The sequence below is a fragment of the Malurus melanocephalus genome, unplaced genomic scaffold (assembly GCF_030028575.1).
Source record: "Malurus melanocephalus ecotype Western Australia unplaced genomic scaffold, MMel_1.1 scaffold_147, whole genome shotgun sequence".
Classification (NCBI taxonomy): domain Eukaryota; kingdom Metazoa; phylum Chordata; class Aves; order Passeriformes; family Maluridae; genus Malurus; species Malurus melanocephalus.
This window is the reverse complement of record NW_026623379.1, coordinates 1,086,520-1,104,476: the sequence shown is the minus strand read 5'-3', so window position 1 is coordinate 1,104,476 and position 17,957 is coordinate 1,086,520. Positions and strand designations below refer to the sequence as shown.

The following is a 17,957-nucleotide window of genomic DNA, read 5'->3' as shown; positions in this document are numbered from 1 at the left end:
GCACACACACATATGGATGTTCCATTYTGTGGCAGCTCATTATAGATTCCCACAAGAAAACCATTAGGGAGGAAATTCTTGCTGTTCTGATGTGGTCGCCTTGTTCTTGTAAAAGAAAAGCTGTTGTCTCCATTTTGCTCTGTTTTTGTTTTGGGGTGTGTGGGGGGCATTGTAATGAAGTAGTGCTGTGAGTATATGTGTAATATTTTATCCCTATGGATACAGTCTTTCACCGTGGCCCCAGCGAAAATGGAGCCCCAAGAAAACGGAGCTTYCCTGATCTGTTCACCAACCAGCACACCTGCAGTTAAAGTTCTGTCAGAGGAGTTTTTCTGACATCCCTGGTTTTTATCTTCCGCCTCAGCCTGTGGCGGTCTTTGCCTGCCTGTCTGCAGAGGGCGATGCAGCATCAGTTTGACCAGACTTACGGTCCTCTGGTTTGCTCCATCATCCCGAAGCTGCTCGTGGTCAGCAAGATACTGTAGGGGTTGAGGGTTGAGATGGGGCCACAGCTAGAGGGGAAAATGAGAGGACCAGACCAGAGACACAAATGTATTTCACAATACAGCCTCTTCATGCCAGCTGTGTAGCAGCTGATGAAATAGGAGACTGCAATGGATTTCACTTTCCTGTTAAAACCTGCTGCCTAGGAAGACTTGAATCATTTGCTGAAGCTTTGAAGACTACTGTAGGGACAGCTGGTTATTTCATGAGCTTGTACAGGACTCAGAAGCATGAGTCTAAATCAGCTTTAAAAGGAAAAAAAAGAAATCTTGAAGCTAAAAGAACCCCAACAGCCATACACTCATCTGTTTTTCAGATTTTAGTTTGCATGTTACCATTTCATTTCTGTGGAAAGGAGTGGTAGATATCCTCTGCTGGTTGTGACATCTTTCTCTTGTCTTCCTGAGAGTACTCAAGAGACCTCATAGGTGCATATTTGTGCCAAAAAAAAATCACTTCGTATCCTAAAGTCACAAAGGTTGGAAAAGACCTCAAAATCATCATGTCCATACGGTAATCTAGCACCATTGYGTTCACCACTAARCCATAGCCCAAAGTGCCACATCCACATACCTTTTGAACACTTCCAGGAATGGTGATTCCAACACTTACCCGGRTAGCCTGTTCCAATGCCTGACCATCATTTCAGAGAAAATTTTTTTCCTAATATCCAATCTAAACCTCCCATGACACAACTTGAGGCCATTTCCTCTCATCCTTTAAATTGTTACCTGTGAGAAGAGATTCCCTCTCCTCACTAAAACTTCTTTCAGGTAGCTGTAGACAGTGATGGGGTCTCTCCTGAGCTTCCTCTGCTCCAGGCTAAACAACTCCAGTTCCCTCAGCTGCTCCCCATAAGACTGGTGCCCTAGGGAAGCCACTGTATCCTCTCTTYAATCCAGTTCTTCCTTGGACTATCAGAATTAATTCACTGCAAAGGTTTGSGGTAGGATATTTTGCAGTCTCCTCAGGTGTAGGCTGTGAGCAGCTTGAAAGCTGAATTTCATTCTTTGTCATTGAAATCTGACAGAAAGGTCATTTCCTCATGTCTGTAACTGAGGAAAGTGCTCTGAATTATTTTCCCCATTGATTCCCAATTCTGTTTGTGTCTGGGATGGAAATGGGATGGAAATGTGTAATCCTGTGGGGTCGGGTTTTTTCATGATACACTTTCAGTTTGTAAAAACTGCTTCTCTTTTTTTGGGTTTTTTTTTAGGCATTTGGTTATTTCCTTGTGGCTTGTTGCAGTAGGATAGGAGCAGAATGTGAAGAATTTGAGTATTTGCCTGAACTTTGCACCTGGATAAATTCACAGAGCAAAGTCTTGACCTTTTACTAAATGGCACCTACATCAATGACTCCTTGAGGTGTTTTGCTTCTTAAATCTACTGAAGACAAATGAGTGTTTTGGCTCTACATGGAGGCCCCCTGGAGAAGGGATCTCTAAAGGCTTTCCTGCTCTCGGGTTGGATGAGAAAGAGAGGGCTGGGACCAGAGCTTTGTGGGAAGAACTGGATGCAGTGGGTGCTGCTCACTGTTGTGGCCTCATCCAATGTTCACTAAGGAAACAAAAGATCCTCTTGCAGTGCCAGGAATGCACTGACWGAGTTCTGCCTGCCTTAAGCATGGGATAGGCAAATGTATCAGGAGCAGCTGAGATCACTTGATCTGCTCAGCCTGGAAGAGACTGAGGGGAMGCCTCATTGCAGTTAAAACTTCCTCATGAGGAGAAGTGGAGAGACAGGCACTGATCTCTTCTCTCWGSAGACTAGTGAGGGAATGGCCTGGAATTGTAGCAGGGGAGGTTTAGGATGGATATTGGAAGAAGGTTCTTTACTCAGAGAGTGTTTGGGCRCTGGAACAGGCTCCCCAGGGAAGTGGTCACAGCACAAGCCTGACAGAGCTCAGGAAATGTTTGGACAATGCTCTCAGGCACACAGTGTGACTTTTGGGGTGTTCTGTGCAGGGCTGAGAGTTGGACTCAAAAATCCTTGTGGGTCTCTTCCAACTCAGCATATMCTGTGTGAGTCTGTGGTCTTTAAGAATGTTAAGGAAGCAAATAAGAATACAAAAATTCCAAAAAGSAAAACCAGTATTGCTCTGGTTTCCAAAAGAGGACGGCAACGGCCTGGCAGTTGAAAGTGGGAGAAAAAATTAGCTGGAGAATGCGGGCATCGATCCCGCTACCTCTCGCATGCTAAGCGAGCGCTCTACCATTTGAGCTAATTCCCCGCCCTTGCACTGAGGTTTCCTGGAACAGTCATATTGACTTCTCGCGAGAAGCCGCACGCCGCTGGCGGTTACACGTCCCGGCCGGGGTTCCCAGTGCGCCTGCGCGGGAGCGCGACAGCCGGGGCTCGGCAGCGGGCCGGGCTGGGCGCGCGCTGCGAGAGGAGGATGCGCCCCGCGGTGAGAGCTGGAGCGGGAATGGGGCGGGAGTGGGAATGGGAACGGGAACGGGAACAGAGCGGGAATGGGAACGAGATGGGAACAGCAACGCGAACGGTGAGGGGCTGCAAAGGGATGTGTGTTTGGGGGACGGGATGCGTAGGGCTGTGTGTGTGTGTGTGTGTGCGGCGGCGGTGTGTGTGGCGGCGGTGTGTGCGGAGGGTCTGAGCACCCGGCAGAGGCTCTGCCAGGGGCCTGGGCTGGTCCTTTGAGTCGCGGCGGGGCTGCATTGGGGTCAAAACACAACGAAACAACCAAACGTACACTCCCCCCGCCCCATATATCGAGCCCCCYAGCTGATGAAGGACGCAGGAGCTGCCCGGACGACCCCGGTTCGGAGCGGCTTCCCCTTCCCATCGGCCCCTCACGGCCCCCGGGGCACAGAGCCCCCGCCACCCCCTGCGCTCCRCGGGGACTCGGGGTGACACTCGGCCCGGCTGGGCAGCCCCCAAGCCCCTGCTGCCATCCGGGCTGGGACATCCGGGCTGGGTCCCTGCGCCGGGCTGGGGCTGCTGGGGATGCCCGAGTTGCCTGGATGAGCAAACCTGCTGCGGGCGGGTGGTTCTCCCTGCTTTGCTTTGYAATGTCTCCTTTGAAAACAACACCCAAAGAAGTGAAATCTGGCACCRTGGTGAATCGTGAGGTCTTTTCCCTCAAGAAATGGTTCCGTTTGCTCTTGTGCTCCAGCTGGAGTAGAGTTAAAGGCAACAATGTCCCYGCTGGACAAGGAAGGAGATGCTGGTTCTGGAGCAGGGTGCTTCAGGTGCCTGTCGAAATGGCAAATGAGGGCATATGCTGGAGTCTTCTGGGGAGCTGCATTGACCAGATGTGATTTTGGTGCCCCATTTTGGATGCAGGAAAAGGGGATGCCCTCAATCAAGGGGTGCATAGCAAAGCAGGTGAAAGCATTGATTCATTTCTCTGTACGTGCTGTGCTAAGGAAGAGGAAGCTGTTGAGGGGCTTGCCATGTTTCATTAAAGCTGTGTTCAACAGCAGTGATATGCAGGACTTAGTGAAAACCTGTCATTCTGGTAAATGGTTTGCCGTGTGCTCAGTCACTTTTCTTCTCCTCTGATGGTCTTGAATAAGACAAGACAAAAACAAGAAAGCATTGATGGCCAGTGCAAAATACTTTCTGAACGTAGGGGATTGCAAGATAACCTTGTTGTATAACCTTGGTGGTGGCTGCTTAAACACCTTGTTGGGAGAGCAGCAGAGTCCTGGGCTGAGCTGGTGGGGTTACAGGCATGATCCCRGTCACCAAGTCACTGCAATTCACTGAGCCAGCAGGGAGTTTGGTGAGAGTGATGGGCCTTGCTGTGGCTTTTGTTCCATCGAGTTCCTGGGTGCTTTACACGTTACTTTCCTGCAGTATTTTTCTACTTCTACCTTGGCTATGATTAAGCCATCATTCTGTTGGATTCAAAACCATTCTCTGCTCAGTTTTATACCCTTCCTAAAGGATTTGCCTTAGTTCTGCCTCTGATATACAAGTTACTYTTTTTGGATGTATTTGCTGAGCTATCCTCCTCCAGACTATGAATTTCTGATCAAATACTCCTATATATAAACAGCTTTGCAAATGAAATAAGTGTAAAATATTATTTATTTTACATGACAGGCTTCGGGCACTGTGAAGGGGGTCTGCTTCTTGCAGAGTTTGCTTAATATCTTCTCTGAATGATATTTTATTGAAATAGTTGGAATTTTAAATTTACTCCTCTTTCATCCTTTTTGATATGTTGCATCTTACTTTAAAAGATCTGTGAAGCATGACCTCAGAGCTCTTCGGAAACTCTCCTGTCTTTCATTTGTCGTTTTCACGGTTGTGAGTTTCCTTCTTGTTTTGTTTTTTTCTTCAGAGAGAAGATTGGCCAACAAGCATGTTCTGAAAGACATGTTTATCTTTAAAAAAAAAACCCAACAGCGACCAAACAAGAGGCAGCCGCACCCATCCAGCAGTATGATTTCTTATCTTGGAGCTTGACTCATAATTCTGATGGCTCCTTACCCTTATCGGGCTTTTTGAAAAGAAAGTAGTTTTCTTAGCTAGGCTGTTCCCCTGCAGAGCACTGTACTCGTATAAATTTTTTTTTGTCTCATGTCTTTCTGTCTCTTTTACATCACCCTGAGCTGCAGAACTCCATAAACTTACCCTAGGCTTCTTTTTTCATTTTTTTTCTTTTTTTTTCTGGTATGGAGAAAATAGGGAGATGTTTGAGAGTATCTCCTGCTGACRAATCTCACCCTCAGTGCACGCTGTAGTGTTTCACCAGCTCTGCTTTGCAAAGTGACTGTGTGGAGCTGGAAAATATGTTTCAGGCTGTGTTTTGCATAGATGCCTTCAGATGTGAGGTTTCACCGCCTGGGTGTTACATGTGTTTTTCCTGTCACGGGGCAGTCTGCCTCTGAATCGTTGCATTGCTGGCAGAGCAAATGCAGGGGCAGGGGGAAGAGAGGYCGGTCCTCAGACTTGCCTCATCAACCCCAGCCGCAGCCCTCATTTGTGCCTTGTTTAGTTTAATAACAGGGTTATATGGTAGCTTTTCCCATGGAAAAACCTCTTTTCTTCTTTTCTTTAGAAATAAAATCCCACCAAAGARTGTGTGTTAAGGTGGACTTTGAAACTCAAAAGCTTGTCGGTCCTTCACAGTCACACTGGAGTAATTATTGTGCTTTCCTCTCCTTCATTCTAATTGCAGGGGAGAGTAGTTCAGCTTCCACAGCTCAGGCTATTGGAAGGACGTGTCTGTGCTCTGCCAATGAGCTTTGTCCTTGCCTTCCCCTTTCTATCCACCACTTGCCCTGGCAGAGCTGTGTTCCTGAGTCTCCASATCTGGGGCAAGCATTATTCAGGTTTTGGTGGATCTCTGTTTTCTCATGCTTCCTCTATGCTGAGATTAGAGAATTCCCCTTGCAGGTGACTGGGAATATACCACCTAAAGAAGCCTACAGCTGCTCTGTGTAAAGAACGGCCCTCACAGGTGCTGGAGTTGCAGAGCTGTCCGTGCAGCTGTGTCGTAGGGTTGCTTGCTGCATCCTCTTTGGCTTTCGGCAGCCAGTTGCCCATTTTACTGGGTAGCGTAGGGGTCCTTTAAAGGGCTGGTTCCTGCTCTGCTGCAGATTGCTCAGCACGGCAGTGCAAGAGTGGCTGTGTGGTGGAAGGCAGATAGCTAGAATGGTCAAGATACTCCTGTGTGCTGAGAGTAGCAATCTTGGTTGGTTTGCTACCATGCACTTTCTCGTTTGAAGAAGCAGTGGGTATTTCTGAAGCGAGTATTCAGACTGGTGTGCTTGCTCTGATTTTCAAGTGGGGAGGTGCCCTCCGCAGATGTGGGTTTGCTTAGACACCCTCAGCTGAGGTGTTTGTAGAGGAACTGGTGTAGAATTGTTCCCCCTAAGTGTCTGCTCGAGTGCCAGTCACACTCGCTGGCTCCGCATCACACCGGGTTGCTCCTGCGTGTGCCATCCCCCTCTGCACTGCAGAAGAGCTAAATCGGGATTTGGAGAAAGCTGGCAAGAAGCCTGGATGTTCCTAGAAAGATATTGATTGCCCTGGACAGTTCAGGGTTGTTCCTTTTGTTTCCCTGGCTCTCGTCACGGGGTCGGGCTCGTTCGGGGCGGCAGCTCGCTGGAGGATGGAGAAACAGTGCCGGCTTTGCGGGCTGAGGCTGGAGCGGAGCCATCCCAGCCCGCCTCTCTCAAGTGTTAAGTCTGAAGCAGCCTGCCTGGTAATTCCATTAATGAGAGCCTAGTGCCAGAGAGATAAATGTAATTCCAGGGTAAAGCTGGCGCTCGGGCTCAAACGGAGAGGATTTGCTGGTTCTCCCGGGTGCACTGCTGTGAGTAATGTACTCCAGTATTACCCACAGATGATGTTTAAAGTCTACATGTCACTGCAAAGATTGGGCAGTGGTAAAAAATTTGCTGCTAAATCTGCATGCGATGAAATCCTTAGCTCCCATTGCCTCTTTGCAATGGGTTTTACTGGGAATAAAAGTTTCCTGCTTGACTCCTGACATGCAAAGTGGCACCATGCTAAGCAGGTGGCTGATCCAGGGGACAGCTGGCTATGGGCTATAGCCAGAAYGAGCTGTCTGTGTATAATCAATGCAGAGCAGAAATTGCATACCCCGTATGTCACATCAGGAAGCTTGCAAGCACCTCAGTCAACTACGACAAGTGCAATTAGCACAAGTTTCTATATTTTTGGTGATGTGGTCCATGCTTAAATTCTGAGCTTACTGTCCTGGCCAGCTGTTTTCTCAGTTTGATTTCTCTCTGAAATTTTTTTTGATTTCTCACTTTCCATAGTCTGATTTGCAGACCACGTCTTCCAGTTTGCAGTTGTATAATACCCTTGTGGTACCATTATCAAGTCTTGTGTTGGGATATTGTTAACTGGGAAATTTTTAGCTCTCCTTGTGGCTTGGATCCTGGAAATCAAACACAGGAGCYAGCACGATTCAGCTTTCTTCAGAGGAGCTTCCCGTGTCACCGGCTGCAGCCAAGCAGTTATGTCCAATAGGGTGGGAGCTCTTGACACCAGTGAAYCCCAGTGCTATGGTAGCCCAAAATTCAAGCAAACATATCACTTGCCTCATATTTTGGAGCTCAGTAAAGGATTTTCCTTGTGGGAAACTTCTTGTCATCAGTTCAAGAGGGGGGGAAAAAGGTCCATGAAGAGAAAGCAGGTGCTGGGGATGCTCAGCCCCTCATGTGTCTCCAKCACTACAACTTTGCCTGAGTGTTCAGCAGTACACATCTGATCTCCTTAGTTAGGACTCAGGTCCCTGCTGGCATCCTGACAAGAGAATTAAAGCCAGCTTGCTCAAAATGCTTGTTTTGTTGGTGTAGTGAGCGGTTTGCCTGTACTTCTGCTGTAAGAGGTGTGGGGTAGAGTGGCTCATTGAACCAAGCGAGGTGCATGCTTTGCTGGTGACCTAACAGCAGCTGGGACAGCCATCCTAAGCCTGCAGCCTGCTCCYGCATCTCTTACTTCTCTTTGCAGCAGCTGTGCAGACATATCTGCCTTCTTCATACACATGTAGTGGGTCGGTTCACTCACCAGAAATCAGAATCAAAAGCAGATTGCCGTGAGTTTTTAAATCTCCTGCCTCCATTTGCCTTCAGTTTTGTTCATTAATCAGTGAAGGTCATGCATGCAAGAGCCACATCTGCCACTCACCACCACCGTGGCAGGATGTTGGGGGATGCAAATATTAGCCTGAGCTATTGCAGTTGCTTTTTTTTTTTAAAGTTTCTCCTGTTTTCATCACAGATGACTACATAAGTTTTAGGTTAGTAGTGTGGTKTTCTCATCCCAAGTTAAAATTTTTGAGTGTCTCCTTCTTTTAAAGATCTGACATCTGATTTGGGCTTGAGCGGAGCAAAGTTGCACAGATAGTGAATTGTGTGTCTTGTCAAACATTTCAATACAGAGTAGATGAAGGAGCAGGTGGAAAATGACCTGCATATTTGGAAATTCAGTTACTTGAAAAATTGTCTTTGTGATGTCTTGTTCTTAAAGTATCTCTCTTTACTCCCCCTTCTATTCCATGATTCAAAAGTGATCATGAGAGTCTTGATACATGATGAGGGGGACTTATCAGAAAGGATGTAACGTGTTCATTCCTCTGGTGGTCACAAAGTGGGTAAGAAGTGTTACCGTGYTGTTGCTTGCTGCTTATGATGCTAACCAGATAAAGTTACTGAAATTATTTCAAAGCCTCACTGTCTGCTTTGCTCCCTGACTTGCTGCATGAGTTTCACRGGGAAACCTGTGTGTGCCTTGCAAGGCATTGATTTGTTAGATGGCTCTTGTGACTTTGGTGCCCAGATAAGCCAGCTTGTTGCTGCACAGTCTAGGTGGCCTGGCATTGGAATTTTTCTTTTCCCTGCAAGCTGAGGAGCTCTGCCCCAAGTCCCTGTTGCTGGGAGGTGGCATGCAGGCAATTGGAAGGTCCCTGGCAYGAACGTTGGATGTGTTATGTGATGACTTTTGTGTCCTGCCTCACATCAGCTCTGTGGTTACACCAAGATGCAGCTGACTTCTGAAGCTCTTCTYGGTAAAAATTGACCTGAATTGATCGATTGTGGTCTGTTTATTTTTTTTAAAAAGTCAGATGAATTTCAGAATTCTGCAGAGGTGAAAGCATGAGCTTTATTATAAGGCCCATGCTTTTCTTAMGGATGCTTTGGGATATTTTGGAGGTCTGCATTGGAACAGTTATCATGAAAAGTGGAAAACAGGTCAGTTGGAGATGTGTAGCTGGTTAATTGATTTAAATGCCATAGAAACTCAATTTGAGTAACTTTGTGCTTTTTCTGGTAGGGAAAAAAAAAGCGCTATGTTAAATGGAGAATCAGCTCTGGTTATTTTTTTGTGAAAGGTGTTTAAAGGTGACTCAAATGTGAGGTTTTAAACTGTGCTTGTCTGTTCGTGTTGAGAGCTGGTGGAATTGGTGGTTTCAGTGGGAGCACGCAGCAGGCATCGAAGGCGAGGGCTGCCTGTGGGCCCTGGGGCAGGATCCTGTGTGACTAATGCTGTGTAACTCAGAAAAACAAAGCAGGATTAGCTCTGCCTCCTTCCCCTCTGTAAGGAGTTAGAGGTGGGGAGCTCCAACAGACTGCTGCTGAGTTTCTTGGATAGGATCTGGGCAAACTGATGGATCGGCTCCCTCCACTCTGCAGCTTTATGGCATGTACTTTTTAGGTGGGGACTGTGCCTCTTGCTGGTTTTGGAAGTGAGGTGACTGGCTGAGATCTGAAGGCTTGTGCTGGCAGCCCCTCTCATACCCTGAGTTGCATCTGCTGCAACCCCTCCATCCACACCTGTGCCAGAGGATAAGCASAATTGGGGTGGAGGAGCTTCAAGCTTCCCAGCCTGCGGGGACCATGCAGGGCYGCGTTGTGCTCCTCCCTCTGCACTTCTGGTGCTGTTGAAGGTGGTCACATGTYAGGATGAACATCTGGCTTAGAGTTTGAGCCTGTGCTTCTACTTTTCCATCATTATTTTCCAGGGTTTTTCTGCAAGGAATTGGAAAATCCCCTCTGTGTGCTGCCGTGACAGCCTTAGAAATATCCAGATGGATTTGAACTTTGGTGCTGCWGAGGGCTTTGCGTATTTATTTTCAGCTTCCTGCTGTCTGCTTTGCTTAAGAGCTTTTGCTAGATCCTTTGCATATGCTTGTCCTTGCTCCTCTGCTYCTGGAAACCATTTGAGAACACCCTTCAGCTATGACAAAACACAACACCCTTCCCTACCCCCACCCCTCCCAAAAAAATATCCTCAAAGCTCATGGAGGAATTTTGTTTTACCACTTTCTTTGGTAAGCTGCAAAGCTTGCATAGCTGTGGTGTGTTGCTCTTTGGGTGCATCAGCCTTGTCTGGAGACCTCARAGAGCAAATCACCAGGCTGTTTTGGATGGGTCTTTAGAAAAAGGAGTGACTGCRCATGCTCAGCAGTGAATGGAGCTGTTAAATTGATTTTACTTGACTTACCCCTGTGCAAAGACAAAGTTATGATGGGTTGCAGCCTCATCTGTGTTTCCCAATGTATCACTCTGCCATCTTTCTGAGGTCATGTTTCTTATCAGCTAGCTAATTTYAGGCTGTTCTCCTGCCAGAAATCCTTCCCCTGTACTTTCTTATTTCTGAAATGGCTTCTAGTTGGATCAAGCAAATAATGGTTGCTACCTTGAGGGTAGAGATGTGTAGAAGGGGGAGGAGGGAAAATGCAGGACTGTCTGTTTTGGCAGCAGAAGGTAATTTTGGGTCAGTTAAGCTGCTGAGCATGTGAGAGTGGGCATGGCTTGCTGAAAGGCAGCAGTGCAGCCCCTGGTAGAACCCTGCTTGTGCTGCAGTTTCCTTCCATGTAAAGGAGTAGTAAGGATTGCCAAGTGTGTTAATATTTCTGGGAGGCTACATGTTGGTAGAGTTCTTTGAGGGACACTGCTGACTGCTGGCTTCATGTACACCCTGCAAGGGTTTGGCTACCCAGTTAACACAGGGAAGGCTTCCCTCTGGGAGGACTTTGAGCGCWGCTTTTAAATAAAACTTTCTGCTGAACATATCAAGGAAAATATTAGATTGAATACGAGGGAGAATTTTTCTGGGATGAGGGTGGTGAGGCTCTGGAACAGGTTGCCCCCAGAAGTTGTGGATGCCCCATCTTTGGAAACATTCCAGGACAGGTTGGATGGGGCTTTGAGCAACCTGGTCTAGTGGAAGGGCCAGGGGTTGGACTATATGATCTTTCAAAGGTCCCTTCCAAYCCAAATGACTCTGKTTTTTTGATTTCTCTGCTTAATTACACTGCAGATCAGGGCCTGATGTGTTAGTGCCTCTCTGCAAGGGACAGATTCTGCTATCCTGTTCTCCATAAGCCTGGGGGTAGGTCTATCTTCCTGACTTGGTATAAACCCTGACCCTCTCAGGCTGAAAAGACATTGTATTAGATGCTTGTTGCAAGTGTGTTATCACCTTGAGGATGACTTCTCAGGGCCTAGCGACTGTGGCAGCCCTCTTCTGGTGAAGTCTGAGGAGTTCATCACATGTACCTGAGTCCAATGGGGTTGTGCATCTTCCTCCTAAAAGCAATGCATTTGGCCTTGATGTTGGTTATGGGGAGGCCAYAGCTGTTTGTCTGAGCTGGAAATTGCTGATTTTGTAAGATTATCACAGGACAGGGGGAGAAAATTAGCATAAGCCTCTTAAAGAAAACTTAATTATTTTTCAGAGGTGTCAGGAAACACCTCATCTCCATATTTAGGCTTCAGAGTAGGGTCCCTTTTATGTATCTGCTTGTGACAGGGGCATTAGCAAAGCTGCACAATCAGGCTTRGGCTCTAGTAGGTCCTCCAAGGTCATGTGCCTGCTCTTTTGGCCAGTGCCACCCTCCTGCTTCTGGTGTGGGGTACTTCTGGCCATTCCTGCTATGCAGAACCATCCTATTTCTCTGCCCCATCATTTTTTTTTTTGTGTTCTTCGTTCCTGCTCTGGAGATGTTTCCTTCTCCCTTGAAGCCACCTGGTATCACTCAGTCTTCTGCTGCCTTGCTTCATAACCTGTTTATAAGCTCTGGTGAATCTTTGTTTGCTGCATTAGTTGAAGTAAAAGGTTATTGTGTTTGTGCAGTACTGCTTCAGTCTGCAACAAGCAATGAGTTATCTTGTCTCAGCCAAGGACAGAGAGGGTCTGCTGGGGTGGCACCACTGAGAAATGCATATTTTGATGGACAGGTTGGAGCAGCAGGAAGGGGTTTGGCTGTCATGAGTGTGTCATCCATGCTCCACATTGSCTGGAGCCTGGTTGTGTCTTGGGGAGGAGCGGTTCTGGGACAAGTGACTCGGCTGGGCACTGCAAGAAGGAAGTTTGGGAACCAAGAGGGAGGCTGGGCRGTCTGATTCCCTGGCACATTTGTTTGCTGTGAGACAAAATACTTCATCTGAGAGCTGCAGTTGCTTGGGGAAGGCAAGGCCAGGCCACCTTCATATGGTTTTGATTAAATCCAGCAGCACTTAAGGAAGCTTCAGGCATCTCTGTTTGCCTTGTGAGGCGAGGCGAGGATTTTGAACTTTGCCAGTGATGTTTTTGCAGCATTGTCTAAGAGTAGGAATCGCGTTGAGAAAATTGTTAAAGGAAAAAGGAACGGGAGGAGGAAGAAAGAAAAGGTGATCTGCATTGCAGCTGTGTTGATACTSCCCAGGTGCTGAGCCCTGGTGCAGGCATGGGACAGTACCAGGGCAGATCAAGTCCTACAGAGCTAATGCAGTCCCCCTTCAGATTAAAGCCATATGAAGTTAAGGTATGCATTTCTTTGCTTTCCATACCTTTATATATAAGCTGCTGCTGAAGATTATTGGCCAGGTTGGATTTGTCCTGTTGTTTCTGTCCTTGTAGAACTGCTGCACACTGTTCATTTACTGACTTCAAAAGAACAGAAGAAGACCCTCCCAGAGGTACATAACAGGAGTAAATAACTCTTGYGTTTTGGCCAATGTAGAGCAACAGTGTGATGGAAAATTTGTGATTGAGGCTGGAGTCCAAGGTCTGTGCTTTGGACTTGTGGCTTTCAGCATTGTTTTCATCTTTAGAAATGTCTTCAGCTCTCCCATAATGGGAAAGGAGAAAGGGGAAAATGAGTGGGGGAAACTATGAATGGATTACACTTTTTCTCAGTTCTTTAAATACCAGCTGGCAATGACTGAGGTCTCTGAATCACGTGCAGAGGCTGGGGAAAGCAAGCAAGTAGTTTTCTCTCAGTCCAAGGTAAACTGATATGCTTTATAYGTTTGCTCACAGTACGTAATGAGGTCCAGTTGGCAGGAAATACATGAGACATCATCAGGCTGATTCTGTACCTTCGTCTTGCTGGTTTGATGTTTTGACTAGAGAAGTTTTCTCACTCTGTTTCCTTACCTCCCTCAGCTTCCAGATCCTCTCTATGTTACAGTGTGTTTGAGAATGGTCCCTCATCCATGTTCCTTGCTRTCCCCAAACAATTACATGAACAGGACAGGAAAAGTAAAACTGCATTAGATGCGGTGACCTTTGCTTCAGTTGTGTCATCAGAAAAACATCTCCCTGTGGCTGCTTAGACTTGTTTCCAGTAAAACATTTCTGCTATCTTTTCTTTGGCATGCAGCAGGCACTTCAAATGCCCGAAGTGAGTTTTTGCAGCCCGCAGAGGTGTCACAGCTCTTGCTCAGTGCTGGTTAAATGTGTTTTGTGTGACTAAGGTACAAAAGATTTATATAGCAAGCAGTGGAAAAGATTAAGCCATTTGTATTATGAAACTGTAATAATGAATCAATAATAGTGATGATGACCAAAAAAATGGAAGCAGACTGGCTCTGACATCACATGGGATTTGCCTCCTCTGCAAACCAGAAGAAATTGCACAGGAGCAGATCTTCAGCAGCATCTCAGAGAGAGCAGAAGGGGTGTTGTGCTRGTGACCTCTTCCAACCCATTTACCAGCTTCTTTTCTGCCCCTGCTCTTAGATGTGGTCTTCAGKGCATTGGCTGTTGAGGGGGCTTTACTGGATGAACAGCCTTGGTTTGGGACTCATCATCTTGCCTTTTACTTTGGCTTCCATCTGTGATTTTGGAGAAGTCTGCTGACAGCCTCATGCCATATAACTCTGCTGTGGTGCCGGGGCTAGACAGRAGTGTGTTCAGGGCAGGGATTTAACACCCCGATTCTCGCGAGATTGTTTTGTTCTGACATCCTTCCCTCTCATCAGCCAGCTTTTATTTATGTCACTAATTACTGTTCTCTCCAATGCTTACAGGATTTGCCCGTTCCTGTATGCYGATGGGAATTGTGTTCTGGCTCCTTGTCAGTGCTGTAGGAGAAGCTGATGCCCCAAACAGGTATGTTTGTCATGSTCCTGTTGAGGGGAAGAAGGGCTGTATGTGGCCAAGGGTGAAATGTGTGCAGGGTTTGCCTGATGGGTATGGAATAGATCCTGTGGTGCAGGAGTGATATCTGTTCTGCAGTGAGTAGGTATGTTTTCCATCCAAAGGTTTTGTGAAAACGTCCAGGCAGAAGATAAGTTTGCATTTAGCCTTGCTGACAGCCCTCTGAGGAGAGGGCTGGAAAACAGCATTGCTGCAGAGCAGCTCCTGGGAGGCCTTGCTCCTTGCTAGCACGGGCACTGCCTTTTCCTTCCCAGAGCACCAGCTGGGGAATCCCAGCCGAGCTTGCGGCTGCGCAGGCGGCTGCTGCGTCCTCCTGCTCAGCTGGCCTTTGGCAGCTCCCCGTAGCGTTCATCCGCCTGCGTCCTGAGCGGGGTGGGGGGAGCTGTGTGCATGTTGGTATCCAACCATGAACAAATCTGCTGTTGTTTTCTCAATGTATGGCAAGAACAGCCTGTAGCAGCTTATTCCTCCCTGGATGATTACTGCTCTGCTGTGCCACTGATTGCTCTCTGGAGCAGTGGAGTAGTGCATCGCCTGCGCTGCCCTGTGCATCCTTTTGCCTGAGTTATTTGGTTTGTTGTTGCTTTAAGGCATCAGTGCTCAAATGAAAAATCTAATACGTGCTCTTTGCAACTGTTTGACATTCCAAGTGCATTGCCTGACTTAGCTGAAGTCCCTGCAATGCCAAACAAGCTTTTGGTGATGCCCCTTGCTGTGCTATCAGCAGGTCTGCTTGCACCTTGAKTTCAATTTCTGCATTACATTGAGGAGGGGAAAATAACAGGGCCAGGTTGCAGTTTACTATTATATTATCTGGAATTGTGTTCCCAGCTGATCAGAGGTGTGTGTGCAACCACTGGAATTGGAGTGGAATATTTTGCCATCTGTTGTTGCTCTGGGGCGGTCTGAAAAGCGGGTGGATGATCCTTCTGTGGGAGTGTTARTGGACAAAGAGGGATTGGCCTGGCATGCTGAACTTGAACCTTCAGCTTGCCCTAGGAGCTTAGAGAGCAAAAGCTCCTTCTGCAAATTGTCCATCCTTGATGGATCTCATCAAARTAGCATTGCCTTGCATTTGGCTTGCCTGAATGGCCTATTTGATTGTATAAGGATATAATCATAACTTGCTGCATAAAGCTTTCTTGGTCCCTAAAAAAGTGAAATGGATTTATTATGGAAAGAAATCTTTCTTGAAAACCTGGTTCATCCGGGACTATCTGGGTGGTGCCGCAGATGTGCTGGAGGTGTAGGAGTCAGGGTGGAGCTGTTTCTACCTAATTCTCCTGTATTTCCCAGCATTTATCACATCCTGCAAGCAGACGTGCCCTCCACTTTGGAGCTGAAAGCAGAGCTGGTTAGTAGAGCACTGCCTGTGCTTTCCTTTTCTTCAATTAATTTTCTAGTGTAAAAGGCCTCTTCTTAAAGGGAGAACCACAATAAGAAGGGGAACAGCAAAGGTAGGAGTGCCTCCATTTGTGAACAAGCTGTTGCAGGTCTGTCTGAGTCGGGGGAGCCAGCACTGAGTCAGTGTTCCAGACTTCTGGTGACTCAGGTGGCAATATCCCAGGTTATTCTCTTCTCATGCCTGAATTGCAGCAAATTTCCCGTAACAAACTTTGGCCTTCTGCTGTGACCATGCATGACAGTGCTGTGCCATCCTCTCCCTCCCGTATGGGTTATGACCAGCTTGGTTTGCTGGGCATGCAGGCAAATGGTGRTGGTGGCACTTCTCTTCCTGCCACCACAGGTAGAAAGTTGATTTATCTCAGCACCCTCAACCCTACCTCTCTCCTTTCCCTCCTCTGCCCCYGCCTTGTTTTTTGTTAAGATGGGATAAGGAGTTGCAGCTGTCTATTGAGCTTGATGAGATTGTTATGCAAATCTGGAGGCTGTGTTCTCCTGGCAGATCTGCCTGTATGTGTTACCCACTACTTCATTGTACTGGAAGGAGATCTATTTTCTGAGGCAAGGTTTATTTTTAGTCAAGACTTCCCCTGTCTAACTGGCAAAAGTTCAGCATTTGCAGTGGGATTTGCAGAAGAAGCAATTTTGCCAAATCTTCAGACTGGGGGAAGAGAGAGGAAATGTTATATTAGCTAGCAGAAATGCTAAATCCTGACATGAAAAATAAGTTAGGACACTGTTGCGAGAGCGTAAGGGTTGGGTAATGCAAGTTGAGAACAGCATTGTGTGTGTGTGCTGCAGTGGATAACTCAGCCTGCATTACTCTTACTTTTCCTTGCGATGGCTGCCACAGAGGTTAACCAACAGTGGGTGGGAAGTGCCACTCAGGGGCAGGTGGYTGATGTCACCAACCTTTTGGCCTGACCCAGAACAGTGAATTAGCAAAGTCACCTTAACCACAGCATCCATGGGGAAAATTCTGTCYCTGCAATGCATTGCACTGTCCTGTTGCACTTGCATTTGGGGTCACTGGAGGCTCACCAAAGGTTAAGCTTTTTGATGATATAGGATGTATCATGCCCATGTCAGATATCCCTACCCTTGTCAGATATCCTGAAATTAATAGAGTGGCACATGGGATGTCCTGGGGCAGTGCTACAGCTGTCTCGTCCTCTCTTCCCCAGCTGCTGCTCCAGGGACAAACCATGTCTTCGCATGCCTCATTGCTTTCACCAGCTGCTTCTAACCATTCTAGGTCTTGCACTGGTTTCTCACATAAGCAGCAACCTTTCTGGGATGCAGGGATGTTTTCTTCATGGTCTTGCATCTTGAATGTTTTCACATTCCTTTTATAGAGTCATCTTTGTTACCATTAGCTGATAGTGCTGCAAGCACCAGACGTCTAAGGATGACACCAGAGAGTGGATGACTGTGTTCAAAGCCTTGGTACTTAATCCTATTAAAAAATGACAATTGATTCCACATGTGGGCATGTAAATGATTTGTTTTCTGCTGCAGGTTAACTCCTGCCATTTGCTTTCTCATTTCCCCCCCCNCCCCCCCCCCCGTAGCAGACAATTGCACAGCAGCTCTGTCATGGTTCCATTACGAAAACAAGGAGAAATCCTTCAGTTCCAATTTTCTTCTGAATGTTTGGAATCCAGAAAAAGAGAGGAAGTAACACTAGGAATTTAGGTATATTCTACATTTGGTCCAAGTGGGTATATGATACCTGCAGGTAACGGACGTGTACTTTGGTGAAAGAGCTGGAGGYGAAACAAAATTTTAAATGCTGTTTCAGTCATTGGGGTACAAGCATCATGAGAMTCAAGGTAGGAGCACTCATCAACTGCCTAGAACAGTAACCTTCCTGAAGGAATTAATCTAATTTAACCCGATAAAAGAATTTAGGCAGTGGAGGAAGTCTCCACCATTTCCTGCCAAGCTTCCTGAAAAGACTAGGAAAAAATAAGTGCCAAAATGACACTCTTCTCTCCATGGGGGAGGGGGCTTATGTTTTCCTAAGACCTGTTATTATATTTCTGTTAAAAATAATGGGTATTAGCTGAAAAATAATCTGTATTAGCTGGTAAATCAGGATTGTTTTATCTATTTAATTTTCCATAGTTCCCTGGGGACTTCCTGTTTTTTTGCAAATACACTATCCATGTG

At 46.9% G+C, this 17,957-nt stretch overlaps 1 protein-coding gene and 1 non-coding gene across 4 annotated transcripts in view; one reads left to right on the top strand and one right to left on the bottom strand.

The window, feature by feature from the left end:
- Positions 1-2,663: 2,663 nt before the first annotated feature.
- TRNAA-AGC (transfer RNA alanine (anticodon AGC)) lies at positions 2,664-2,736 on the bottom strand. The gene has a single exon. It is a non-coding gene; the product is annotated as a tRNA-Ala (tRNA).
- Positions 2,737-2,852: 116 nt separating this feature from the next.
- Positions 2,853-17,957, top strand: part of LOC130576646 (USP6 N-terminal-like protein) — a 75,211-nt gene continuing 60,106 nt past the window's right edge. Inside the window, exons 1-2 of one of the 3 annotated variants that reach the window (XM_057371459.1) lie at positions 2,853-2,913; positions 14,252-14,333. The gene's annotated coding sequence lies outside the window, so the exon portion shown is untranslated. Of the gene's footprint in view, positions 2,914-2,942; positions 3,010-14,251; positions 14,334-15,816; positions 15,839-17,957 lie in introns of those variants that run through there. The other 2 variants (XM_057371461.1, XM_057371462.1) reach the window with 2 other exon arrangements.